The sequence below is a fragment of the Hyperolius riggenbachi genome, chromosome 2, assembly GCF_040937935.1.
Source record: "Hyperolius riggenbachi isolate aHypRig1 chromosome 2, aHypRig1.pri, whole genome shotgun sequence".
Lineage (NCBI taxonomy): Eukaryota > Metazoa > Chordata > Amphibia > Anura > Hyperoliidae > Hyperolius > Hyperolius riggenbachi.
Window position 1 is genome coordinate 44,840,685 of NC_090647.1, and position 27,127 is coordinate 44,867,811.

The 27,127-nt window shown below is 45.7% G+C and overlaps 1 protein-coding gene across 14 annotated transcripts in view; it reads left to right on the forward strand.

Annotated features, from left to right (window-relative positions):
• Positions 1-27,127, forward strand: part of TENM4 (teneurin transmembrane protein 4) — a 1,797,006-nt gene that overhangs the window by 18,238 nt on the left and 1,751,641 nt on the right. The window contains exon 1 of one of the 14 annotated variants that reach the window (XM_068266715.1): positions 17,224-17,530. The exons of the other annotated variants lie outside the window; for them this stretch is intronic. The gene's annotated coding sequence lies outside the window, so the exon portion shown is untranslated. Of the gene's footprint in view, positions 1-17,223; positions 17,531-27,127 lie in introns of those variants that run through there. 14 annotated transcript variants of the gene reach the window in all.

Consider the following 27,127-nt stretch of genomic DNA (forward strand, 5'->3'; position numbering starts at 1 on the left):
AGGTACATTTCTAACTTTTTTTAAAAGAGAACCCGAGGTGGGATTTTATTATGCTAGTGGGGCACAGAGGCTGGTTGTGCACACTAACACCAGCCTCTGTTGCCCCATGGTGTGCCTCCAAGACCCCCCTGTGCGCCGCTATACCCCCCGCAGTGCTGGCGACACGCAGCGTGTCGCCAGCACAATGTTTACCTAAGCGCTGTCTGTCAGCGCCGCTCCCCCGCCTCCTCCGTATGGGCGCTACCCGCCCGCGTCACTTCCCTCCAATCAGCCGGAGGGAAGGGACACGGCGGGTAGCGCCGATACGGAGGAGGCGGGGGAGCGGCGCTGACAGACAGCGCTTAGGTAAACATTGTGCTGGCGACACGCTGCGTGTCGCCAGCACTGCGGGGGGTATAGCGGCGCACAGGGGGGTCTTGGAGGCACACCATGGGGCAACAGAGGCTGGTGTTAGTGTGCACAACCAGCCTCTGTGCCCCACTAGCATAATAAAATCCCACCTCGGGTTCTCTTTAAGAGGTTACGGGTACCCTTTAGTATAAAGGAGAACTAATGATGATAGAAAGGACCAGTGTGGTTTCAATGTTTAAACTATGTTTTAAAGAGGAACTTTAAAGCGGACCCAAACCAAACATTTTTTTAATTCAAAATATTTAGTTGCACCACTTTGACACATACAAATATAAATAAACACGCCTTCAAGCCTATGAGCATTTCAGTGCATGCTTTTCACCCTCCTCTTTGCATAACTAGGGTTATACAGGTGGCAGCCATTAGCAATTCCTCCTTTGCTGGACACGATCTACTCCACCAGTTTGCCGGATTATTTGCCGGCAATATGAAAGGAAGTGAGGGGTTTCTCCAATAAATGTAAAATATTTTATATTTGTCATCGTGCAGCTGAAAAAAGGCTGCTATTTATTATTATAATTTAGAAAATAGATTTTATTTCTGAAATCTTGTATTTTTAGTTTGGGTCCACTTTAACTAAGGATTGATGGATTGAACTCAGGGGCGTAGGAGCCACGGTCGCAGAAGTCACCTGTGCGACTGGGCCCAGGCCCCCGATGGGCCCGCTTGTCCCCCCCCCCCTCACCACCACCACCACCGTGCTGCCGCTGAGAGAGTCATCAGATACTCATTTTACCACGATCCATGCGCTGCAGCCTGGCTTTGCAGGGAATAATTATAGCTGAGTCATTATAGCAGAGCCACAAGGGGGCAGGCTTGGGCTTGAAAAGACACCAGAGAAGACAGACTCAGTTATAATCTTTATGTAGCAAAGCTAGACTGAGTGCTCAGTCGGGGATTCTTATCAGAGGTGATAACATTCAAATTAAACAGAGAACAATGAAACAAAGAGCAGATTAGGTGTTTACTGTCATGTTCCCACTGATTTATAAGGTAAAATACAAGAGGGTGCTTCATCTCTGGTTCTCTTTAAGTTATTGTTTGTGGTATTATTATTATTGTTATTATTGATTTATAAAGCGCCAACATATTCCATGGCGCTGTACAAAGTAAGAAACAAGCATGGGATACAAAATAATACAGACAATGGTATACACCAGTATACAAAATACAGAGACTGCTTAACAAAGAAGAGCAGAAGATGAAGAGCGAGAAGAAAGATGAATGAGACGAGCAGCCAAGTTCAGTACTGATTGGAGCGGTGCCAATTTGTTAGTTGAAAGTCCACAATGTAGCATGCTGTAATGGTACAGACAAGATATTATAAAAGCATGTATTAACATTTTAGTTGTGACTTGACTATAACCACCAAGCACCGTGCTTTGGGAACTGATGTTATAGGGGTGTTCACTGGCGCACGCGAAGGGAGGGGTACCGATGTCCCGAATCCCCCCCCCTGCCTAACTCAGCACCAGCCGCCGAAGTGTAATGCGAGGAGGGAGGCCAACATCACTCTTCCCTCCCTCTCCATCAAGTGCCCACCTCTTGAGTCCCCTTGCAGAGAACGTGCAGCGGGCGTTTAGTTTACAGGTCTGTGTGCTCTGGCTAGCTTCATTCTATTTCCTGTTTCCCATGATGCGAAACAGGAAATAGAATGAAGAAGCCGGCCGGAGCGTAGAGACAGGTAAACTAAACGCCCACTGCGCGTTCTCTGCAAGGGGACTCAAGACGGGGGCACTGATGGAGTGGGAGAGAGGAGTGATGTCACCCCCCTCCCTGCATTACACTTCGGCGGCTGGAGCCGCGATCTTCCCTACCCACTCAGGTTGGCACCCTCATCTCCCCACAGAGTGGCACCCTTCTCCCACCCAAAGTGGCACCCTACCACCCACCCATGTTGGCACCCTCCTCCTTCCTCTCCCCCAGAGTGGCACACTTCTCCCACCCCAAGTGGCACCCTACCACCCACCCATGTTGGCACCCTTCTCTGTCCTTTCCCCCCACAATAGCACCCTCCTACCCACCCAGAGTGGCACCCTCCTCCCTCTTTCCCCCCCAGACTGGCACCCTTCTCCCACCCAAAGTAGCACCCTACCACCCACCCATGTTGGCACCCTCCTCTCCCCTCACAATGGCACCCTCCTCCCCACCCAGAGTGGCACCCTCCTACCTCCTCCCCACCCAAAGTGGCACCTTCCTACCCACCCATGTTGGCACCCTCCTCTCCCCCCACAATGGCACCCTCCTACCCTCTCCCCCTACAGTGGCCACCCAAAGTGACACCCTACCACCCACCCATGTTGGCACCCTCCTCTGTCCTCTCCCCCCACAATGGCACCCTCCTACCCACTCACTCATACCCACCCAGAGTGGCATCCTCCTCCCTCCTCTCCCCCCAAAGTGGCACCCTCCTCCCCACCCAGAGTGGCACCCTATTTCCCACCCAGAGAGAGTGGCACCCTCCTTCCCATCCAGAGTAGCACCTTCATCTTCACCCACTGGCACTCTAGTCCCCACGCAGAGTAGCTCCCTCCTCCCCAACACTGACACCCTCCTCCCCATCCACAGGCACCCTGCTTCTACTCACTGGCACCCTCCTTTCCATCTGACTATATACACTGGCTATATACAGGGGGATCTTCCTATATACAATAGCTATATACAGGGGGATCTGACTATATACACTGGCTATATATACAGGGGGATCTGACTATATACACTGGCTATATGCAGGGGGATATGACTATATACACTGGCTATATGCAGGGTGATCTGTCTACATACACTGGCTATATACAGGGGGTATATGGCTACATACAGGGGGATATGACTATATACACTGGCTATATATACAGGGGGGGTCTGACTATATACACTGGCTATATGCAGGAGGATCTGGCTACATACACTGGCTATATACAGGGGTATATGGCTACATACAGGGGGATCTGACTATATATACTGGCTATATGCAGGGGGATCTGGCTACATACACTGGCTATATACAGGGGGTATATGGCTACATACAGGGGGATCTGACTATATACACTGGCTATATATACAGGGGGAATCTGACTATATACACTGGCTATATGCAGGAGGATCTAGCTACATACACTGGCTATATACAGGGGGTATATGGCTACATACAGGGGGATCTGACTATATACACTGGCATCTGGCTACATTCACTGGCTATATGCAGGGGGGTCTGACTATATACACTGACTATATGCAGGGGGGGTCTGGCTATATACACACTGGCTATATACAGGGGGTATATGGCTACATACAGGGGGATCTGACTATATACACTGGCTATATATACAGGGCGATATGACTATATACACTGGCTATATGCAGGGTGATCTGTCTACATACACTGGCTATATACAGTTGGTATATGGCTACATACAGGGGGATCTGACTATATACACTGGCTATATATACAGGGGGAATCTGACTATATACACTGGCTATATGCAGGGGGATCTAGCTACATACACTGGCTATATACATGGGGTATATGTCTACATACAGGGGGATATGACTATATACACTGGCAATATATACAGGGGGATCTGACTATATACACTGGCATCTGGCTACATACACTGGCTATATGCAGGGGGGTCTGACTATATACACTGACTATATGCAGGGGGGTCTGGCTATATACACACTGGTTATTTACCGGGGGATCTGGCTATATACACTGGCTATATACAGGGAGGATCTGGCTATATACAGGGGGAATATGACTATATACACTGGCTATATACAGGGAGGATCCTCCTATATACAGTAGCTATATACAGGGGGGATCTGGCTATATACAAGGGGGATCTGACTATATACACTGGCTATATGGAGGTGGATCTGGCTACATACACTGGCTATATACAGGGGGTATATGGCTACATACAGGGGATCTGACTATATACACTGGCTATATATACAGGGGGAATTAATCGCTTTAATCGCGCATGCGCAGTACTTTCACGCCGGCCGCCGTGATGACGCGAGGCGGCCGGCGTGTGACGTCAGCCGCGTCATACGCGGAAGCTGCAGCCCAACACTCTGCCGAGTGTCGCCCGGGCTGCGGCCTGTCAGCCATTCCGGAGCGGGGAGAAGGAGAGGAGCCAGGACGCCGGCGTGGGACCTCCCGACCAGCACTGGGCTGGAGAAAGCCCCTGGTGAGTACAACTTTCTTTTTTTGGGTGAGCTCGGAGTCCCTTTAAGGTCTGGGGCCCGAGAGGTACAGTTTTGCATCATCCAAATATAAGTGGCATTGAAACCCAAATGAATGGACTAAATTGCCAAGACCGTGCTTGTACTGTAGATGGAAAAGAGGAGGGGGCCAAGGACAGAGCCTTGATATACCCCCACAGATAAAAGTTGGGGAGATGATCTGATCCGAGTAAGAGACTGTGAATGACCTTCCAGAAAGATAGGAGGATCCAGGAGAGAGCCAGGTCCTTTATACTTATAGATGATCGTATCTGTAGGTGTAAGGTGTGGTCAACAGTATCACATGCTGATGACCGATCAAGAAGGATGAGTATAGAATAATGGCCTTTGGATGTAGGGATCATAAGGGCTGTTTATGTAGAGTGGTTAGAATGAAAGCCAGACTGGAACTGATCAAGCAGAGCGTTAGCAGCTAAATAATGGCTTACTTCATCATGTACTGTATATGGCATTGAAGTAGTTTGGATGCGAATAGGAGAAGTAACACAGAGCGGTAGTTAGCGAGCTCAGTGGAATCTAGAGAAGCAATGGTGTTACAACAAGCCTTTTTAAGTGAGGATGGAAAAATGCCAGTGGAGAGGCATAGGTTAAATAGCAATGTTAGTACAGGGTTGAAGGATGCGGATAGCTGCAGAATTAGATGGGAGCAATTGTGGTATCCATGACAAGGAATATGGCGGGGGCATGAGGTGTGAAAGAGAAGGGTCTTAATGGTGTCCCTCTTTCTGATCTTAAAAAGTTGGGACCTATTGTAGGTCACCCAAGCGTTTTGACTTTTTGATAGGCAGAGACACTGCCACAATACGAGTTAGTGGTAGAAGGGACCTGAACGAAGAGCAGTAAACTGGAATGTGCACAGTGCTGTAGCAAAACGGCAGGGGGCTGAGTGATGCAAAATAACACTTTAAACAAAACACCAGGGGGTAAAAGGTACCCAAAATCATTAAAACGTAGTTAAAAAAATGACTAACATTAAGGGAAGAGGTTGCTCACCTCAAAAGGGGACTCTAGGTCATAGACAAAAAGTTTCTAAAACACTGGCTGACTTTAAGCAAAACTAAACTTAAATTAAACTAGAGATCATTATGTTGTCTCATATTTTTATTTATATAACAGGCGCCAGCAGGATAAAAGGTTCTAAAAGGCTTAAAATCCCTCAGGAGGTGGTGGTGGACTCGCCTTCCCGAAGCAGACAAGATACCGTCAGTTTTATGACATGCTTATGACGCGCTTCTTCGCTATTCGTGAGCTTGAAACTATACTGTGTTCTCCTATCTGTTTATTGCCTGAGGAAGCGGGAACATACCCGGGAAACATGTTGCACTGTTTGTTTTGGAGTATATTAATAAACCTGTTGTCATAAAACTGACTGTATCTTGTCTGCTTCGGGGAGGCGAGTCCACCACCACCACCTCCTGAGGGATTTTAAGCCTTTTAGAACCTTTTATCCTGCTGGCGCCTCTGTCCACTCTTATATTACCAATATCCACCCCTGGTGGAGGGGTCGATCCCCATTTTTCCTTATCTACAGAGAGCGACTTTTAATCCTGAGTGAGGAAAGTTCTAATCTCCTCACCTGCCTGTACAGTATTTACCTAGGCTGTAACTCACGTATAATATACATTATATACTTTTCATTTCCAACCCCGTGTTTTGCATACTACACTGTATTGGGCTCTCGGTATTTCTATTGTCTTTATCATATTCTTATTTACACTTACAGGGCTTAACGTAAACCTAAACTGAAACTAAAAAAGTTTCACTTACCTGGGGCTCCTACCAAACCCCTGCAGTCGCCCTGAGTCTGCGCCATTACGGAATGATCCTCCAGTCCGCTGCAGCGGTTCAGTTTTGTTTTCCGCGACTGGACCTGTCGATTGCTACTGGGCATTCGCGGCCCTGGCCATGCATGTCCTTGATTACTCTCCCATCGCCAGGAACATCCAGCACACGCGCAGTTCGTATCGAGGACGGGCGCAGCCAGGGCAACGCAGATGCAGTGACCATCGACTGGCCTAGTCCTGGAAAACGAAACTCAGCCGCTGCGGGGGACCAAAGGACCATTCCGCGACGGTGTTAGCACAGGGTAGCTGCAGGGGTCTTGTAAAAGCCCCAGATAAGTGAAACCTTTTTTTTTTTTTTTTAGTTTTGGTTTAGGTTCACTTTAAATTTGTGTAGTAGTATGAGAGATTACCTACACGATCTGTTCATCGCATTCAAAATCTGTTGACCCTCATAGGACATGGAGGTGGTAAAATTGTGCAATAATTAGCCAATTAAAATTGAAGAGGTGTGCATGGCATCAGACAGCGGTTCGACTTCCTCGTTTCACACAAAATCAATAACTCAATGCAATGCCACTGAGATACGTTACATCTGTGGCAAACACATTTTCACAGTTCTACAAATTGTATTTGAACCCTTCCTTAGATCGTTTTAATGACTCATTAGATTTGTGTGGAAGGTGTTTTTTTTTTCTGGTTTCGCAGAATCAGAATCATTTACTTCACCAAGTACAAAGGATTTGTACCCGGAATTGGTTTTGGCTCATACAGGTTCTGGAAAAACAAAAGTTTGCTTTCCTAAAACAGAAAGAATTTGCGATAATTCAGGTTGGAGTGAGCTTGAGATGTCTCCCAGAGCAACACTGCTGAATATATGCAAATTAACCATTCTACCCTTAGAAGCTAAACACACCTCCAGAACCGCTGGAATGCAATGATGTGTCAGCTTGTTAATTTGTACAGAGCCATAATAATCCAACATGCATACAGACTGTTTCGGATTGTTTGATCCTCATCAGTGCATGGCATGGATTAATTTGGCTCTATGGAGTAGGGCTTGTGAATCCGAGAGGTTCTGGAAGGGGTTGGATGGTGAGAGTAAGGAGGGAAAATGTCCGAAAGCCAAAAGCCGAGGCTGCCATACTACGGCGCCACCAGTGGCACTTAGCAATCATCATTTTGAGATGGTTTACCCAATCAGCAGCTTCAATATAGTTATCTTTTTTTCAAATAAGTGCACGGCTTTTGACCCCAGTAGGCAGAACTCATTGTGCTGTAAATTCTTGGAATGCTTTGATGTCTCTCTGCTAGCAGAAACTATAAACACTGAAAGTAAAGTCCTCTGTTATTGTCTCACACTGCTTCCTAGTGACAAATTACAGCAGTACTAATTAGAAACAAGGAAATGTAATAAATAAGAAGTATAAAATGAGTTAAAATAAATTGGCCTGGGGAACTTGCAAGCCTCTAAATAAATTGGCTGCTTAAAGGGAACGTCCGGCAAAGACTCACTGCTGCACCGGTCCCCCTCCGCCAGCTAGTCTTCTTTTTGCCGACCTAGTTTTGTTTTGTTTTGCTAGTTTTGTTTTTGCCGCTGCTGAGATTGTTCTTTGATCACAGCGTGCAGCAGATAGGACTTGATTTACAGAAGAGAGCTTCTATGTGCAAACTACACCGATACAAAGCTTTGCAGTGTTGAAAGTAGCATTGTTCTGCTTACATATTAAGCTGGATATTACATTATTATGCTAGATGGCTGCATCCACACTAGCTGAATGTGCCATTGTGTAGATTAGGTGATTTAACATTACCAGTAGACTTTCTCTGAATGTGTGGTCCCGTCACTACCAAAGCCAAAGGATCACAGCAGCTGAGAAACTGTAATTTTTTTAATTGGAAAGAAATGGTGACTTTCATATCTCTTCCTCCCTTCGTCCTCCAGGACGGCCCCTCCTGAGATTGTGTAAGTCCCCCCTCCCAAATCGGAAACACCTTAAGAGAATTAAAATAATTAATTGATGCAGTATAAATCCCACCTCCTCACAATCTCCCACAGTTTTTTGTTTGTTTCCCAGACCTCACCACGGAAGCACCAGGGAAGGTTGTTCCTTTCAGTAGGGGAGCCTGTTGGCACCTGCTGCACCATTTTTATTGTTTTTTCTTTGTTTTTTTATTTTTTTGTAAAGTATAATTTAGGCTTGTTACTGGTGTGCGGCCTAGAATAGGAAGCTAAGCAGGAGGTTAACTGTTTTTTTCCTATTTTGAATGAAGGGGACTGGAGAGGTTCCCTCTCTTCATTATACTTTCTGCGGGCATGGCGGCGGTAAGCAGAGATGCCGGATTTTCCGCATGCCCGAATATGACGTAAGTTTGCATGATAGGTCGCATGTATGCATCATTGGATACGCGTGAGCGCGGGGTGCGTACTGCGTCATGCATAAAACGTCATGCGTACTGATCGTGTTAGATGGCTGAAAGTGCGAGTTTTGTAAACCGCCATGGCCACGCTATACACGCAGACGCTACAGCTCTGAGGGGGTCATGGTGCAGTCAAGTGGGCCCACCACAGAAGCTCAGGAGAGTGCTGCAACTGGTGAGACTGAGCAGTCAGGTCACATCCACCGGTAAGCAAACACATTGCAGTGTTTATTGCAGACTCCTGTCATATTGTTAATGGGTACATGTTAGTAAGACTCTTGGTGTTTGAGTTGTTTTGTACTACAGAAACTCAAAAGCACTTCAAAGTCTAGCTGATGTACTAAATGTGGTTGCAAGTTGCCTGAAGGAACCTCTAAGACTTTGTTTGGTCTGTTATATCAAGTCTAAGTCTTATGCTCCTAGACCTGAAAGTACCACAGTAGCTTTATTTGACCTGATGAAACCCATGAAACAGGAAATGGCTACAACTTTCTCAGCTTTCAGGGCAGCTTTACCCTCTTGCCCTATGCAGGCTACACCTTTTTGTTCTGGCAATTCCCTCAAATTCAAGCGTTCATACCACGAAGCAGCCATATACATAATCAATTGCTTGATTGTTGGAATCATTTAAATCTGGGTCTCAAAGTAGATTTTTCCACAATCAGGGATTGTGCATTTTGATTGAAGCATGGCTGATTACAATGAATGGCTGTGTTGCGGATTATGCAAATACATGCATACATATTTTGGTTGGCCATAATATTCTGAAAGCAGTTATACTTTCATGTAATGATTTGTGCACAAATGTTATAACAAGTTTGGGTTTTCTGTTAATGATTTGTGTGCATACATTTTCAGACAATTATATGCATGCTTAGTTTATCTGCCAGCAGGTGTGCTTTACAGATCCTGAATGCAATGCTACTTATCAGATAATTATGTGCAGGGCTTAGCACATGGATATTCTGAATGCAATGGTGCATTTCAGATAGGAGTTATGTTCAGGGATTGGCACATGTTCTGAATGCAATGCAGAATTACATGCAAAAAATATGCACAGAAACCTTCAGTTTGCAAAGCTAATTTTCAGATAACAATGGTGTGTAATAATTATACACAGACATTCTGTTTGCAATAGCAAGTGCTCTTTTCAGATAGTGATGCTGGTAGCAGGTGTGCTTTCAGAAGATAATTTTGTGCAGGGAATATGCACAGGAGTCAAGCTATTAGCAGATGTGTTTTTACTTATGTGCAGGGATTCTGCACATAGACATTTGAATTGCAACACTGTTTTTTTTTTTTGCATATAAATAGATGCAAGGTTGATGCATAAGTTATTCTGATGGCAAGTTTGTTTAAAAAAAAAAAAAAAAATTTTTTAAAGGGACAGTGGCTAGTGTGGTGGTTAAGGGCTCTACCTCTGACACTGGGGACTGGGATTAGTACCTTAGCTCTCCCTGTTCAGAAAGCCTACACCTGTTCGGTAAGGAGTCCTTGGGCGAGGCTCTTTGGAACTGCTACTGAGCGTACCTTAATGGCTGCAGCTCAGACGCCTTCCGTCCGTTGGGACAGAAGCGCAACATAAATGCTGAGGCAGCAATTCAGGATTCAATCCCAAGTCTTTTTCATTTGCAGTCCTGAGTACTTCCTTGATGGGTTACAAGTGTTCCCAGGATCTTTATGAAAGAACATGATTTTAATAGCAGCAATCTGAGTATACAGAAGATATTTTCTAGCTTTACCTAGCTGTGAAAATGAAGGAAGACCTAAAATAATATGCAGGTTGTTTTACAACTGTAGAGTATTTAGGATGGATCTGCAGAAAGGATTGGATCAAAAACACTCTGATAGTTTTTCAGAGCAAAGGTGGTCACAGACAAGCTATGTCTTTCATTTTGCCTGTATTCCAGTTGTTGCTTATGCACAAACTGTCTACAAAATATTTAAAACAGCAATTCTATGTCAGTGGTTGGATAGAGAAATCGATCTGGATGTCAGATCCAGTGACTCTCCCTAAAAATGGAATTCTCAACCAAATCTGCAATTGAATGGATTATAAAATCCATTCGTTATTACGACAGATGCAAGACTCTGGAGTTGTACAGGGCATCTGAATATCAATTAAATGCATGACAGGTATGCTTCACTGGAGAAAATATTCTCTTTAATCTACTGGCAGTCTGGAGTACGCTCCAGAAATGAGAGAATCGGTTGGAAAACAGATTCGTGAATCTTCACACTGGGAATTACACTTGTGACTCAATTTAAACTAACAAGTGGGACTTATAGTCCACCCATAATCTTAAACTACCTATGCTCAGACATTCTGCTGGGCAGTGAACAAGGTGCTTCCTTGAGATCAGCTTATCTCAAAGGAAGGGATATTATTCTAGCATGTAGGTTGAGTTGCAAACAACCATCTCAGAACTGGCGTCCGAACAAATATGTTTGACAATTTGCAGCTACCTGGTTTCTGCTTGGAACAATGTTGTTTGTTTTTTCTCCAGAGAGTGTGAACACTTTTGTTGCGGCACAGGGGGGAGCATACGTTTGTTTTTTCCCCCTTGAAGGGTACTTCGAAAAGGGATGTAGGATCAGAAGACAGGTATTCTTTTTGCATCAGACTGACCAAAACAGGTTTGGCACCTGCTGTAGCCCTACCTTTGGTAAAGGTGCCATTGTTCTTGCAGATCTTGGATGATCTTTGTGAGCATGGTCAGGCCATTTTATAGTGGCCTCTCGATATCTGAAGGCATGGTCTGTGTAAGAATTTATATGCTGGTTGCCATTGGCAACAGCACCACACACCTTTTGCTCCGGCACCAGAAACTCATCAGCATACAGGGGATAGAGCGGAGACAGCCTTCTTCACCTTTCAAAGGGCTTTATTAAGCATTCTTGTGTTGGCATGGGCATGTGACCCACCTCATTAATAAGCCATTGCTTTATAACCTAGTTACAAAGAATGCAATGTTTTGTAAATATAGGCTTTGTTTATGGTGTCCGTCTAACTGTCGGGGGCAGTTAGACCTGATAACCCATTATGTGGCCTTCCAAGAGGGACATGTTCCTGGTACATGACTGTATAATTTCTCTCCGAGAAACTCTGCTTAAAGAGACCCTGTATCTCAAGTCTTTACTAGACTTCAGTACCTGAGACTAGAATTCAAGTATACTTACATTCCAACAGTCTGCTCATCCTAAAGTGAGGCTGCCATTCGTCTGAATTAGTAAGGCTATCACTATACAGACTTAGTCCTTAGATGTTTGTTGGTGGTGACAGCGGCGGCCACGTGTATTGGAGAAATACAGGCCCTATACATTTAACCACCATCCATGTCTGTCCTGAAGAATAGAATTGATTTCAGGTTACCGCTCTTATTTCTACGAAACTTAGGTCTGATTTCCACAAGGATCAGAGAATCTTTATCTTTTCCTTATGTGCTAATTTCTCAATTAAAAAAGAGGTAAATTAAGCTCACTGGATATGAGGGTGAAGCTACCGCATGGGCCTCTTATGTCACATTCATAAAGCTCTATCGTTTTGGATCTACCAAGAAATCAATCCTTGGAGTGGTCCTATCCTGAGAAGAGGTTCTATTCTAACTCTCATTGGTCACCTATGGTGGAGGCAAGCAGAAGCCAAAAAGTATGGTTACCGGTAATTAGTTTTCCACGTAGCCTCCACAACAAATGGATATACCCACCTAAATCCATTGCTAAATCTCCTACTGATTCAAGGTAATATTCAATGCACTCAGGATAGGTAGAATGAGGTGGTACTTATATTGCATCTTAGACTTCATGTCCCATTGGGAAGAACCAAGGACTGGAGAAATTCAGCTAACCTTCTGATAGCTTTTGGAGGTTCTAGAACAGGAGTTCAGGTTTCTAAAGCTACGGTGTCTAGATGGATTAAGGAGGTTATTACTCTTGCTTACTCAGAAGCTCAGGTAATAGCACCTGCTCATATTACAGCACACTCGACCAGATCTTTATCGACGTCATGGGCAGAAAGGTCAGGAGTCTCTTTGGAACAGATTGTCGGGCTGCGACATGGTCCAGGCATTCGACATTCGTTAAGCATTACGGAGTTAAACTCCTCTCCATTCAAGACCAATCTTTTGGTCGTAAAGTTCTGCAAGCAGTCATCCCACCCTAGGGTAAATTTCTCGCTAAATCTCAGGAGGGGCCGTCCTGGAGGACGAAGGGAGGAAGTGCCGGCTGCTTACCTGGTAGCAGTGTTCCGGCGAGTCCTCCAGGACGGCCGCCTAGTTCCCAACCCTGACTTTTAACTTTTATTTATAAGGGGAGTGTGGTTCGTTATTCTTCTCTTTGCATAAACTGTGGGAGATTGTGAGGAGGTGGGATTTATACTGCATCAATTAATTATTTTAATTCTCTTAAGGTGTTTCCGATTTGGGAGGGGGGACTTACACAATCTCAGGAGGGGCCGTCCTGGAGGACTCGCCGGAACACTGCTACCAGGTAAGCAGCCGGCACTTTCACTTCAAGTTTCCGTTACTAATTATCTTAACTTCGTTCAGATGTACGACGGCCAGTGGGGGCTTCTCTAGCCAAAAATGTTGTGTATGTACAGTGTCCCCTGACCTCCCCGATGTCTTGGCAGATTGTTTTGGCCATTGTTCTCTGTTTCCTCGCCCACTCTGTCATGCGCCGCTCCATTGGCCCTCCTGCCTTCGCCATAGCAACAGAACCTATTGGCCAGTGACACGTCTGTACAACCTTGGCCCTGAACTGTTACCAGTTGCAAGTCTCAATTCCTACCAGGTTACGTTCATAGGTGTTTACCGAGCTTAAAGGAAACCTAAACTGAGAAGGATATAGATGTTTTCCTTTTAAAATAATACCAGTTGCCTGACTCTCCTGCTGATCCTGTGTCTCTAATACTTTTAGCCACAGCCCCTCAACAAGCATGCAGATCAGGTGCTCTGACTGAAGACTGGATTAGCTGCATGCTTGTTTCAGGTGTGGGATTCATACACTATTGCAGCCAAAGAGATCAGCAGGACTGCCAAGCAACTGGTATTGTTTAACAGGAAACCTCCATATCCCTCTCAGTTAAGGTTCCCTTTAATGCATTAATGATATTTTAGTAAATTACATCAACAAGCGTAGTAATAAACATTTTGATATAAAATAGTGTACAGCAATAATAAACTCCCAAGGCAAGTATAGTAACTAACATATATGAATATTAAAGAGAGTCTGAAGCCTCTTAAAATTCATCTTTTTATTTAAAGAGGATCTGTAACATGAAAAGATCCCCTGGGGGGTACTCACCTCGGGTGGGGGAAGCCTCCGGATCCTAATGAGGCTTCCCACGCCGTCCTCCATCCGTCAGGGGTCTCGCTGCAGCCCTCCGTGGAGTCCGTGCAGCGGTGACGTCAATATTTACCTTCCTGGCTCCTGCGCAGGCGCTCTGACGGCTGTCGGCTCCGAACTACACGGAAATACATCCTAGTTTCTGGTGTGATTCAGACACTACTGCAGCCAAATAGATCAACAGGGCTGCCAGACAACTAGTATTGTTTAAAAGGGAATAAATATGGCAGCCTGATTTTCTTCTCACTACAGTTGAATTCGTCAAATAATAATATGTTTTATACTTAGGCAAAAGAGTAATCACAGTTCATAAAATGTTTTTTTTTTTAAGTTCATTATGCAGGATAAGCTTCAAGAAGAGAAAATACCTGCTACAACAATCCATAGGTCCTCAGCAACCACCATGGCCTGCTCACTCCTCCCCTCCCAGTCATTCTGAAGCCACACTTCCTGACAGGCTATCAGGAGGGAGGCATGGCTTTAGCTGACAAACCAATCAGTCTTCCCTCTCCCATCAGCCCCCTCCCCTTTTCCCACATGACCATAAGAGTGTTATTTGTAATCAGGTACGGAATACACAATTAGGTTGTACAGTTAAAAATGTACTTGTGTCTATCTAGTAAAAAACATATCTTTTTGTATTTGGGTCCTTAACCTCATCAGGATCATAGGCTTACACTCCCCCCCCCCCCCCCCCCCTCCCCAAGTGATCAGGCAATTTTACACTAATTAGGCCACTGCAGCTTTAAGGGGTCATTTCAGGGCCGTACAACTCAGCACACAAGTGATTTCCTTCACCCCCCCCCCCCCCGCCCTTTTCTGCCCACCAACAGAGCACCCTGCTGGGATGTTTGTTTATTTATTTGTGTTTTATATTAACCCCACCCTCCCTCCCCATGCTAGCCAATGACAGCGATCGGCTGTCATAGGCATCAGCCTATGACCGTCGATCGCTCCTGTGCCTCCAGAGGGGACAGCCGAGTGACATTCCTGTCCCCAGTACAACGCTGCTGTAGATTGCAACACTGTACAGTGCAAATAGATGGCAGTTTCAGCGTCTAACAGTCTCCTAGCGGCGATCGCCGCTGGGAGACTGATGACGGAGCGGAGATGTGCATGCATCAGAACGAGCAATCACCTGCAAAACCCCACCCAAGGACTTGACGCATTTCGGCTTTAGACGGTCTTGGGGCTGCCACCCTCCCGATGCCGATTGGCGTTAGGCGGTTGGGAGGGGGTTAAAAAGTACAAAACTGGTGACCTCGCCGCTGGGAGATTGATAAAGTAGCGGAGATACGCGACCTCTGGCAAAACACTCCCCCAAGACTTGACGCCTGTTGGCATTAGGCGGTCCTGGGGAGCCACTGCGTTCATGCCCATCGGCGTGATGCGGACATTAGGAGGTTAAAGGACATCCGAGGTAAATACAAACTGATGAGATAAACAATAATATCTATCTTCCTTCTCCTAAAAGTGACTTTTTTTTTTAGAAATCCCCAGTGTTATTTTATATTTAAATCTAGTTTTTAAGTTTTTACTGTTTCATTGTCTCTGTTCAATGACATCTTCATTGAAGTATGCCAAAGAGCTCAAATATATGAACTATTGACCATGTTAATCTTTTTTCTGCTCTCAGAAGCCATTTACTGCCAGGAAAGTGCTTTATGGCTGTAACTCCTTATCAGTGAGGGCTGAGCTATCGTCTGACCAGGACAGAAACTGTCACTTGCATACCTGCTTTTTAATTTTGTCCTTTAACATACAGTTAGTTCAAAGAGGACCAGTTTTAATATAAAGGGGTACATCATTTTACAATCGCAAACAAAAATTGACATTTTAAATACATGTAGACAGATACAAATAAAAAGTATGTTTCTTCCAAAGTAAAATGATCTATAATTTATTTTTCTCCTATATTGCTGTCACTTATGCTGGATCCACACGGTGCGTTCGCGCATTCGATTTGCCGTCGATTCGTTTATTTCCAACATGTCCGATTTGGATTTCGATGGATCGTTAGGTCGATTCGGCATACTTTGCATGCCAATCGTCCTAACGATCCATCGAAATCCAAATCGGACATGTTGGAAATAAACTAATCGACGGGAATCGAGCGGGAAATCGAGTAGAAATCTGACAGAACTGACAGGTTTTTGACTAGTCCATATCTTCATGAGGGATTCTCAGTATTTCATTTATTCTTTTCAAAAGCATTCCCTAGAAAGGATCTATACAAAGATTCAGGTCACCCCAGTATGGAAGTTGGACTGGGCAACTGCCCTTCACTAAGCGCTTTTGAAAATAAAGAAAACCTTTGGAATCCCCCTTGAGGAGATGGGCTAGTCCAAAACCTGTCAGTTCTGTCCAATGTCTACTACCTACTGTAAATGACAGCGACATAGGATAAAAGTAATTTATACCACATTTTACTCTGTGAGAAATGTACTCTTTATGTGTTTTCAGGTATTTTTGATTTATACAATTTTTTCGTGATAGTCCTCCTTTAAGAAAGACAGGACTGGACTGGGTAGCGCTATATTAGTGAGTGGCGTGACTCTGAACCACACGGGTAAGTTTAAGCCCTGCGCTTTAGTAAGTCAAGTGTAGAAAGTTAACACGATACCCCGAGCGGATTTCTTTGGATAGGTTGTAATTTCCTTACTTTATTTGTGTGTCGTTTCCTGCTAAGCGTAACCTGTTTGGCTGCTAAGAAAAGCCGTCCAGAACAATGACATTGTAGCGGGTTCCCTGTGACACGAACCTGTCCAGGCAGGTAAGCATTTGGAGCACCTCCAGCATGTATGTTGCATACAGTGAATATAGTAAAAGGCAGAATGGCAGAGACAGGAGCAGTGGACCTGGGGGTGGGTTCCACTCGCAAGAGGAGAGCTGAGCATCAGTGAAGGATGAAGAGAAGCAGCCAGCCTCTCCCCTCTCTTCCCTCCTCCAGTGGTACCGCCTGGCTTTGAATGCATGTGAGCCTGTCAGTCTCAGGCATTGCAGGATTGGCTCCCCTTTCTTATTCATGTCACCTGTGTGTTCTTCAGCCGATATGTACGCTCGTATCAGGAATTGGAGGAAAATCAAGGAGAATACAGGACGCTGTGGATAACAGGCGTCCTCCATCAGGCTTGTCTTTGTACGCTGGGCTGGTCTACACAGAGGAATAACGCTGTGTCTTAAGGAAACCAGGACATCGCTTGCTGTGTGTGTCTTTGCAGAGAGGAAGAGAGAGAGAGAGAGAGAAAAGGTCTCACTTAACCAGTTTTGGATGCAGTAGAATAGCTCTGTCTGATCCCTGGAAGAGCCTGCATTATACGGTAAGCGTTGGCTGTCACAATGTTGCTCTCATCCTATTTTCACTGTGTAACAGGCAGCCTCGGTCTGCTCTGCGAATCCAGCAACCGCAGGCTCCCGAGAAAGGGCAAGCCGAGAAGGCTCCTGCTGGCCGTAGGCTACCTGATTCGCGCCGGCGTTAACTGACACTAGGTTGTTGGTGGAGATTTTGCCATGGCGCGATACAAATTCTACTGTTTCAGTTGACAGCCCCCCCAAGAGAAAGGGGTTTTGCAGCAGGCGTGCTGTTCCAGCCATGGTGTGGTGGCGGCGACCGGCGATCCTTTCCTTCGAGATAGAGGAGATCGTACAGTTGCCCAAGTCTGTGACCAGCCTGCTATGGGCTATAACCGACTGCTTCAACGCACCGTAGACCCTGGCACAGTGGTCTGCAAGTCAGATGTGTGCATCAGGATATGGGCACAGCCTACGCTTTTTGGAAGGAGGCTTTCACTCCCTGCTGGGATTTTAAATAGATATATCTATATGGTTTCGCTATAGGCTATCGTTGTTGCCTTGTGTCTCTAGTTTACAGCGTGGATTCTGTGCTCTCTGTGGGTCTGGCAGATTATCCTGAAATGTGGAGCTGAGAGGCGATGAGGATAATTTTTCAATGTCCCGTGTAGGTCTTGGACACAATTTATGGCTGTGTGCATGTTTCTTGGCATCTCAGGCTTATCGGAGGCCCCTTAAATGGCTCTTCTACCTTGCCTGCTCGTATTTTAACGCCCTATCCATCAGGGTAAAAGGCTCGCAAATGACCCATCGGACGTTTAGGGGTTCCCGCTAATGCCTCGAGAAGCTGACTGCCATTCATTGGAGAAGATGATGGTGTTGAGTGGGTTCAGGAGACCTATTTTGTCTTATTTTTTTTTAATGCTGTTGGCTGCGTTGTTTATGTAACTATCAATGTAGGGCAGAGGTGGGTGAAGGAGTTTAACCAGTTCCGTGCCAAGAGGAGGGGTGGAAGGGTATTGTAAGGCCTTGTGGCTATGAAACTAGATTTAAATTGAGTGCTTGACCTTTTTTTGTTTGAGGAAGGATGGGCTTGCCAATGCCTGCTTAAACTGATCAAGGGTGAAAAAGATATTGCCATGTAACTGTTTGCGATGAGCTATTTGTTAATTATCGATTGAAATTTGCATGACCAACCTTTACATGTAAAATATTGACCTTTGTGAGATTTCTGATCCGACCTGTTAACCTCTTTTTTTAAAGGGAGACACAAAAAAACGCCTTTAAACTCTACGCGGCTCATTAAGAGAGAGGCTGGGTGAACCGGAGCAAGAGTCAAGCGGTCATTCAATGCGGCCAATCAGAATTTAACCAGAGAGGGGCTGGGTAAACCGGAGCAAGAATCAGTGCGGCCAGTCAGAATTCTTGTTTCATTTAACCTGATTGGTTGCTTCGGGCTACTGCTCCATGGTGGTTTCGGCACCTGTCTGGGTAAGAGCATCTCATACATTTGGTTGCTCTTCATGGAACTACAAGTCCCAGCATGCCGTGTTAACACACACACACACACACCTCCCCCCCCCCCCTCGTCCTACAGCAGCTCGTGCTAGCTTCTTGTTTTAACTGGGCAGGGATCGACTTTAGTAGATGTCAAGAACGCAGGTTAGCTTAAATACATCCTTTGCGTACCGTGCAAATAACTGTCATTTGGTGACCTCGATAATCAGGACCGGTTATATAAGGATTTTGCCTTTGCAAACTGATTGTAAAAAATAAGAATCCCTTTTTGTCCGAGCACAGTCTTAAATTGTGTCCGAATCATCCACATTCTTTTGCTGATTATTTTTTTTTCCTTTGGTCTCATTTTCCTGCTGGTTGGCTGAAATAGCGTGTTTGTAAGAAAAAATCATTGCAGCCTATGTGAAATAAATAAATAATGGGACATTATCCTGCAGCCTCTGTTACAACCTAGTGGCATAGATAGCGACACAGAGAATTGATTTGTAATACAAAGAGAAAGCAAAGCACATCGCTGGTCATAAACATTATGGAGGGCCGGAGAAGGCTCATTGGCTTCTCGTGTTTGGCGACCGGACTCCGAAGTTTATTAATTCCGCCATTCCCCGTCATTCCTCCTGTTTATGTAACGCATATTTAGAAGCACGCTAATAAAAATGGATTTTGTGAAAGCTGAACGTTGGGCAGGAATTTATGCGTACATTCGAAAAGGGCGCCGGGGATAGCCGCTAGTAGATTATCCGAAAAATTACTGTTATACTACTATTGGGCTCTAGATAATTGCAATAGTAAAATATCTATTTTTTTACTATCTTTACTTATTATTATTTATTACTATTACTTTATTTTTCACTATCTTTACTTTATTACTATTACCACTGGCGTAACTATAGGGGATGCAGCCCTCCATCGCAGAGGTCTCCAATCTCTCAGTGCTTCATGCTACTTCCTGTTTAAACAGGAAGTAGTGTCAGGGATCAGAGACTTCTGTGATGGAGGTATGTGTTGCTGCTGCCCGCCTGTTGCCACTGATAATAGATGTTTGGAGGGGAGCGCAGAGAGGAGAGCCCAAGGTGAGGGATTGGGGGGGGGGGAACTTTCCACCCTCCCCGCCGATGTGCGGCCATGCTTTTCTCTCGTGCTGCGACCCCTCCAGCCCCACAAAACGGACCTGGAGGGCAGGGGTGGGGCATCCACATTTTTAGCAGGGGGCCCAGTGATTTCTAGTTACACCACTGGCTATTACGGTAATGTTTTACTATTGCGTAACCTAACCAGTGGCGTAACTAGACCTAGTAGGGCCCCTCTGCTAAAATGATAGCAACATAAACTCCCGCCAACTCCATAGAAACCCGGGTCTTGATGCCTAACCTTTAGCCCCCACCCAAAAACACACACACACCAGAGAAAAAAAAATAAAAATGGTAAATATCGCGGGTGCTCGGACCACGTAAAAAAAAGCAAAGCAGAACCCTGCAAAATCGGTAAATATTGGGTGCCGCCGTGTGCCCGAATTTCTGCTTTGGTTCCGGGTCTTCGATATTTTATATGGAAGTCAATGGCGGAGCATCACGCTCCCCCAATTTTACTGATACATTGACTGCCAGATCACAGCCCCAGGGTTTGCCCCACTGGGGACTTGGAGAATGGATATACCACAGATTTCAGCAGGTAAAGATTTGAGAGCGAAGACCGGACATAATCATAAACCAGGTCTGTCAGTTGATCTGGTTCCAGGCAACAGGTCAGGGATGATGACAGTTAAACCTAAAGGGGATACCAGGCAGTGGGTCATGGTAGATCGCAAACAAGCAAAGTCAGAAATCAGGGCAAGGTCAAACATGGTATGGAATGGAACAATTAGCTAAGGCACACTGAGTAAAGAATGCTACTGAGGAGCTGTCAAAGCTACTGCAAGAAACTGCTGCGCAAGGGATCCTTTTTAAACCCTTAGTGTATGAGGATCCTGCGCATAAGAAATTCCAGGGAGCGTGCAAACGCAGCTCACAAAACACACAAAAGGCCACAAAGCTGGAATTGAGTGCACTTGGACTGGTCAATGCGATTAGGATGCAAGATTTATGCAAATTTAATATACCAATTTATGCAGCTGGAAAATTTAACAATTGAATCCTGCTTAGGTGGCATTCGATGTCTGAGGCTGATCCGTTTCCGTTCGGTTTAAAAGTACCTTGGGTTTTGCGATCTGCAAGCGATTGGATTTGGATCACAAAACGCTGCTAGTGGGCCCTTATTTTATAATGGAAGTGGAATTTCCATTTCAAGTAAGCTCGCCAATCTTACCTAATAAAATGACAGATTTGCTGCATCCTTCATTTGTGTCTGTCTTTATGTGCATGTGCAGCCACACGCAGGTGTGTAAAGTACGCAAGCAACTGTATGCACATGTAGTTTACGTATCTACGACTGTAGACCCGTGCATGTGCAGTATGGCCGCACTGTATGCGGGGCCGTGGGGACCGACGTACACAGCAACTTTAACTATGCAATACAAAAAAAAACATATGTGAGGCAACAAGCAGAAGGAGGTCCACGTTTCTTGTCCTGAAGAAACACTGTTTCCGCGAACATTCCTGCACAACTGTTCTTGTGCCTGTTAAAGGAACACTATCGATTACTATGCTTTATTAACCTGCGATTGAGAGTTCCTGAAGTGCTGGTAAATAATAATGTATACAGTTAACTCCTTATCACTTTTGTTTACTGTATTAAATTCCTTTCACTCTAAACTGACAGCAGTCTGCTACTAATCTGACGGCAGAGTGAGCCATGAGGGGAGAGGGGATTCCCCCACAGTGCATCTGTTAACCCTGTGTGTGAGAGAAAGTCCTGTGTCCTGTGTTTCTGAGCTGTCTGCAGGAGAGCAGAGGAAATGTAACTTGTTATAAACATTTGTAATTTTCTGTGACACCACAGCTTTTCATACTTTTTTTTGTTTTGTTTTGCTTTCAGAGAAAAAAATACTCTGTAGTCTGAAATGCAGAAAACAACACTGGCTGTGCATTGAAGCAGACACCCTTTTTGAGATATCCCACACACAATGAAGAACGAATTACATCTTTTACCTCTGATATTTAACATGGAAAGTAGATGGCCTGGGTCGTAGGGGTGATTGCTATGCCCATGTCTGTGGAGCACCAAATCTCTGTGAATCTGTGTAGAGTAAAGGTGCAATTGTTGTCAGTCTCCCATAACAGACTGTACAGTAAAAGTTGGTCTCCCCGCTCTTTCTTGCTTATTATATTTATATAAAAAGTGTTTTTGTCCACAACAATATGATTTGTGTAAATAAAACCGTTCTCTTCCTTTCACGGTACAGTTAATGGTGGCGGGAGCCATTTTGATTTTTATGTCACCTCCTTGGCAAGTAGCATCAATTGTGAGAGGAGGGATTTTATGTCTTACGATTGGTGAAGCTGGCACAATCAGTCATTCAGATAACATCCCTGTACTCCTTCCGTTATTTATCAAACAGAACTTTCTCTCTGTGCTGTACATCAAAGTGAAATAGCCTCACAATCAGAGAGCTGTGTGTGTGGCATACTTCCTATAAGTTTAAATGCATAGACTCCAGGGAATATGCCAGCAAAGTATGTAGCCCTTTCACTTAAAAAGACAAAAAACAACAACATAAAAAAAACTTTGGTTAAGGTTAGTATACTTTCATTTACTGTATTTTAACATTTGAAGGGTACTAATCATTTTTTATTTTTTTCTTACCTTTTAAAAGACAAACTTCCCCATAAGGGGTATTGTGGTATGCTCCTGGGGGCAGGGGCATAACAATAGTCTCTGCAAGGGATGCAGCTGCAAGGGGGCCTAGAAGCTGCAGGGGGCCCTGTAGGGGGAGACGTTTCTTTTCCCTGTCCTGAGAGACTGGCAACTAAGGTCACGGAGAGGAAAAACTTTCTTCTCTCTGCACAATTGTTCTAATGACTGCATCTTCTCAGCCACTGATAAGGAATCATACAAAGTTTAGTTACAAAGATTTGTAGACAGTCCCTATTCAGTGAGCCACAGGGTCTTTTTTATAGCGCCCAGCCCCCAACCTCTCTACCCCTCCCCAAGTGCTGTGTACTGTAGTACTGTAGTGATGCTGGAGGATACAGCACAGCCAGTTCTGCTCCATTAGAGATGGACAGAGTGAGTGTAATAAGCTGAGGCTGGGAGCACACTCGTCTGTCGGTTTTCTGTATGTGTTTTCGACACACCATGTGTGTCTCTATGTGTGAAACATGCACGTTTTATTACAGAAGCTAATGTTATTGATAGAGAAAATGTGTGCAGTGCTTTACTACTGTCTGTTTTTATGTGCATGGGGAAAACTCATTCAAGTGTGCACTAGCCAATGGAATAGCATTGGTTTTACCTGTGCGGAAAGCGAGGTAGGGAGCGGGGTCCTGTGATTTCTAGTTACGCCCCTGCTGGGGTTGCAGGGGTCAGGGTAGCACCATTGCTTACCTACGGGATGCTGATCCTCTTGCCCCCACCCTATTCTGGATCCTCCATCTTCTTCTCCTGGGGGGCGCACCCCGCAGGTAAGTAATGGTGCTCCCCCCGACCTCTGCACCCCCAGCTGCAGACCACAATACAAACCTCCTTTATAGAGAGTTTTGTATTTTAACGACTTCAGGGCGATATGCTTACACCTTCCTAGTGATCAGGCTATTTTTCTCTCCTGCAATGTTTTTTTTTATTATTTATTTGTTTATTTATTAAATAAATTTGTCTATTTTTTTATATAATTTTTTTCTACCTCCTCCCTCCCTCCGCCAGCCAATGACTGCGATCGACTGTCATAAGCATCAGCCTATGAGAGCCGATCGCTCCTGAGTCTCCCCAGGGGACAGATGAGTGACACGGCTCTCCCTAGTACAGCGCTGCCTTAGATCGCAGTGCTGTACAATGTAAATAGAAGGCGGCTTTGCTGTCTAACAGTGTCTTACAGTGTCCTAGCGGAGATGCGCGTGCATTGGAGCGTGCAATCACCTGCAAACACCCACCCCAGGACTTGACACCTTTCAGCGTTAGGTGGTCCTGGGGCTGTCACCCAACGCCGATCAGTGTTAGGCGGTTGGGAGGGGGTTAAAAAGTACAAAAACAGTGACCATGCACTTTAATACAAAATTCATGGTATGTATATAGAGTGGTGTATTATAGTGCTGTATTAGCTGGGCCTATTTTTAACATAGAATCTCAGCAACCACAAAGCTCACTTTTCTGGCAATAGCCGATCACCGGCAGTGCCGGATAACCAACACTGTACTGTATTTTCATTTTTAGCATACTTGTTGATCTATAGAAGTATAAAAATATACACATAATACTATTCTGTAAGCGCATTCAGCCTTCCATACGCCACACACATGCGTATAACTGGAATGTTTATAGGTCAAGGCAATTTCTGTTTCTGATTTTATTCTAGAAAAACTGATCAAGGTTGAACTACAAGGACAAAAAATGTATTAATTGTATTAAAGAGACTCTGTAATAAAAAAAAAATCCCCTGGGGAGTACGCACCTCAGGAGGGGGAAGCCTCAGGGTCCCAATGAGGCTTCCCCCCCCTCCCCTGTAGCTGCAGGCAATCCAGTGCTGGTTCCCCCGAAGCGTCCCGCAATCCTGGCTTGACAAGCCTGACCAGGCTTTATATATTTACCTTCCCTGGCTCCAGCGGGGGCGCTGTTGCCGCTCTCTACATGGAGATAGGCGGAAATAGCCGATCTCTGTCAGGTCCGCTCTGCTACGCAGGTGCAGGAGACTTGCGCCTGCGCAGTAGAGTGGCCTGACAGCGATCGGCTATTTCCACCTATCTCTGAGCGGAGAGCCGATACTGCGCCTGCGCTGGAGCCGAGAAGGTAAATATTTAGATCCCCCACTGTTCGGAGGGGCACAGCGAGACCGCCGAGGGACACAGGAGGACGGGGGAAGACTCGATAGGATCCAGGGGCTTTCCCCACCCCAGGTGAGTACCCCCAGGGGAACTTTTTTTATTTACAAGTTTTCTTTAAGTAAAAAATAAAATAAAAAATGCCTTTGTATTGTTGGCTGGGGCAGTTAATTCACCACTAGTCAGCTGCTCCTGTGCAGTGGGTAGGGGCATGCTAGCGCTCAGCATGGGCAGGAGGCGTCCATCACATTGGGCCTGATTCACAAAGCAGTGCAAACTGTTTAGCACGATTCGCGCGATCGCGGACTTTTGCGCGCGCAATAGCACTTCACGTGCTAACTGTTTAGCACCCGTCAAGCCCATTGACTCACAACTGAGCCACACTCTCTAGCAGACTCTACAGGATGTGTTTTTTTTTCACTGCCAGGTGACCACATTGCGTGTCAGACGGGGCTACAGACGTGAGGTACAGTGGCTGGCAGATATGAGGCTAATCTGCTCGACAAGCACATACTTCTGCCGTCTGTGTGAAAGAAAGCTGAGGGCCGGTTCACACTACCAGCATATTTTGAGCACAAGTGGATTAGAATAGCACTTGCTATGTAATGCTATGGGTGATTTTAAAAAAATTACATTCCTCAAGTGGGCTCACATACATAGCATTACATTAGCAAGAGCTTTTCTTATGACACTACTTGCAGTTTGGACCAGCCCTCAAAGCTGATAATGCATCTTAGCATATTGTTTAGCTAATCGCTCGTTCCCGGTTCACACGATCAGGCCCAGATTACATCACGGGAGCCTATAGGCACAGATGTCCTTGTACCGTAGACTTCACCCTCCATGAACCTAAAACCCCCACCGAACCGCAGCCCAAGTGTGCTGACTGCCCCAGCTTTTACTTCTTTCTTTCCTTGCCTGTCATAGGTACTACAGGTTCCGCCTTAGTATTAGGTAGCCAGAAATACCCTCAATATTAAGTAGCTAAAGGTGTCCTCACGTATGAGGTAGTTAAAGTAACCCCAGAATTAAAGGGATACTGTAGGGGGGTCAGGGGAAAATGAGCTGAACTTACCCGGGGCTTCTAATGGTCCCCTGCAGACATCCTGTGTTGGCGCAGCCACTCCTCAATGCTCCGGCCCCGCCTCCGGTTCACTTCTGGACTTTAAAGTCAGAAAACCACTGCGCCTGCGTTGCCGTGTCCTCGCTCCCGCTGATGTCACCAGGAGTGTGCTGCGCACACACAGACCATACTGGGCCTGCGCTGTGCGCTCTTGATGACATCAGCGGGATCAAGGACACGGCAACGCAGGCGCAGTGGTTTTCTGACTTTAAAGTCTGAAATTCCAGAAGTGAACCAGAGGCGGGGCCGGAGCATTGGGGAGTGGCTGCGCGGGCACAGGATGTCTGCGTGGGACCATTAGAAGCCCTGGGTAAGTTCAGCTCATTTTTCCCCGACCCCCCTACAGTATCCCTTTAAGTAGCTAGAGGTTTTCCCGACTGTAGGGAGATCTCATCAGAGGAATGCCGAGACCTGGGTAAGTGACCTCTCATTTATGCTCTGTTAGGGACTCTGCATAGGGAAAGAAGGAGGGCAGCTCTCAGAGAGGGGAGTGAGAAGTCTTTCCATCACCAGGCGCCTGTAGGCACGAGCCTACAGTGCCCTGTAGTAAATCCAGCCCTGCACACAAAGCAATGTTCCCATCAGGTGAACGGGAAATTTTCAGCCGTTCGATAATTTCCAAAATGTCTTATCTGTTTCCGATCAAGAAAGGGATGGATTTTAGACAGTACTGAACTCAAAATTGATCCCTTTTATGATTAGATCAGACATGTTGAAAATTATTGAATGACAGGAAATTTCCTATCGATTTAAAGAGAGTCTGAAGCGAGAATAGATCTCGCTTCAGACCTCATAGCTAGCAGGGGCATGCGTGCCCCTGCTAAAACGCGCTATAGCGCGGCTTAACGGGGGTCCCTGTCCCCCCAAACCCCCTCCGTGCAGCGGGGGAGCGCTTCCTGGTTGGGGCAGGGCTAACCGCCGCAGCCCTGCCCCATGCGCGTCTGTCAGACACGTATCTCCGCCTCTCCCCCGCCCCTCTCAGTCTTCCTTCACTGAGAGGGGCGGGGGAGAGGCGGCGATGCGCGTCTGATAGACGTGCTGGGAGGCAGGGCTGCAGCCGTTAGCCCTGCCTCCAG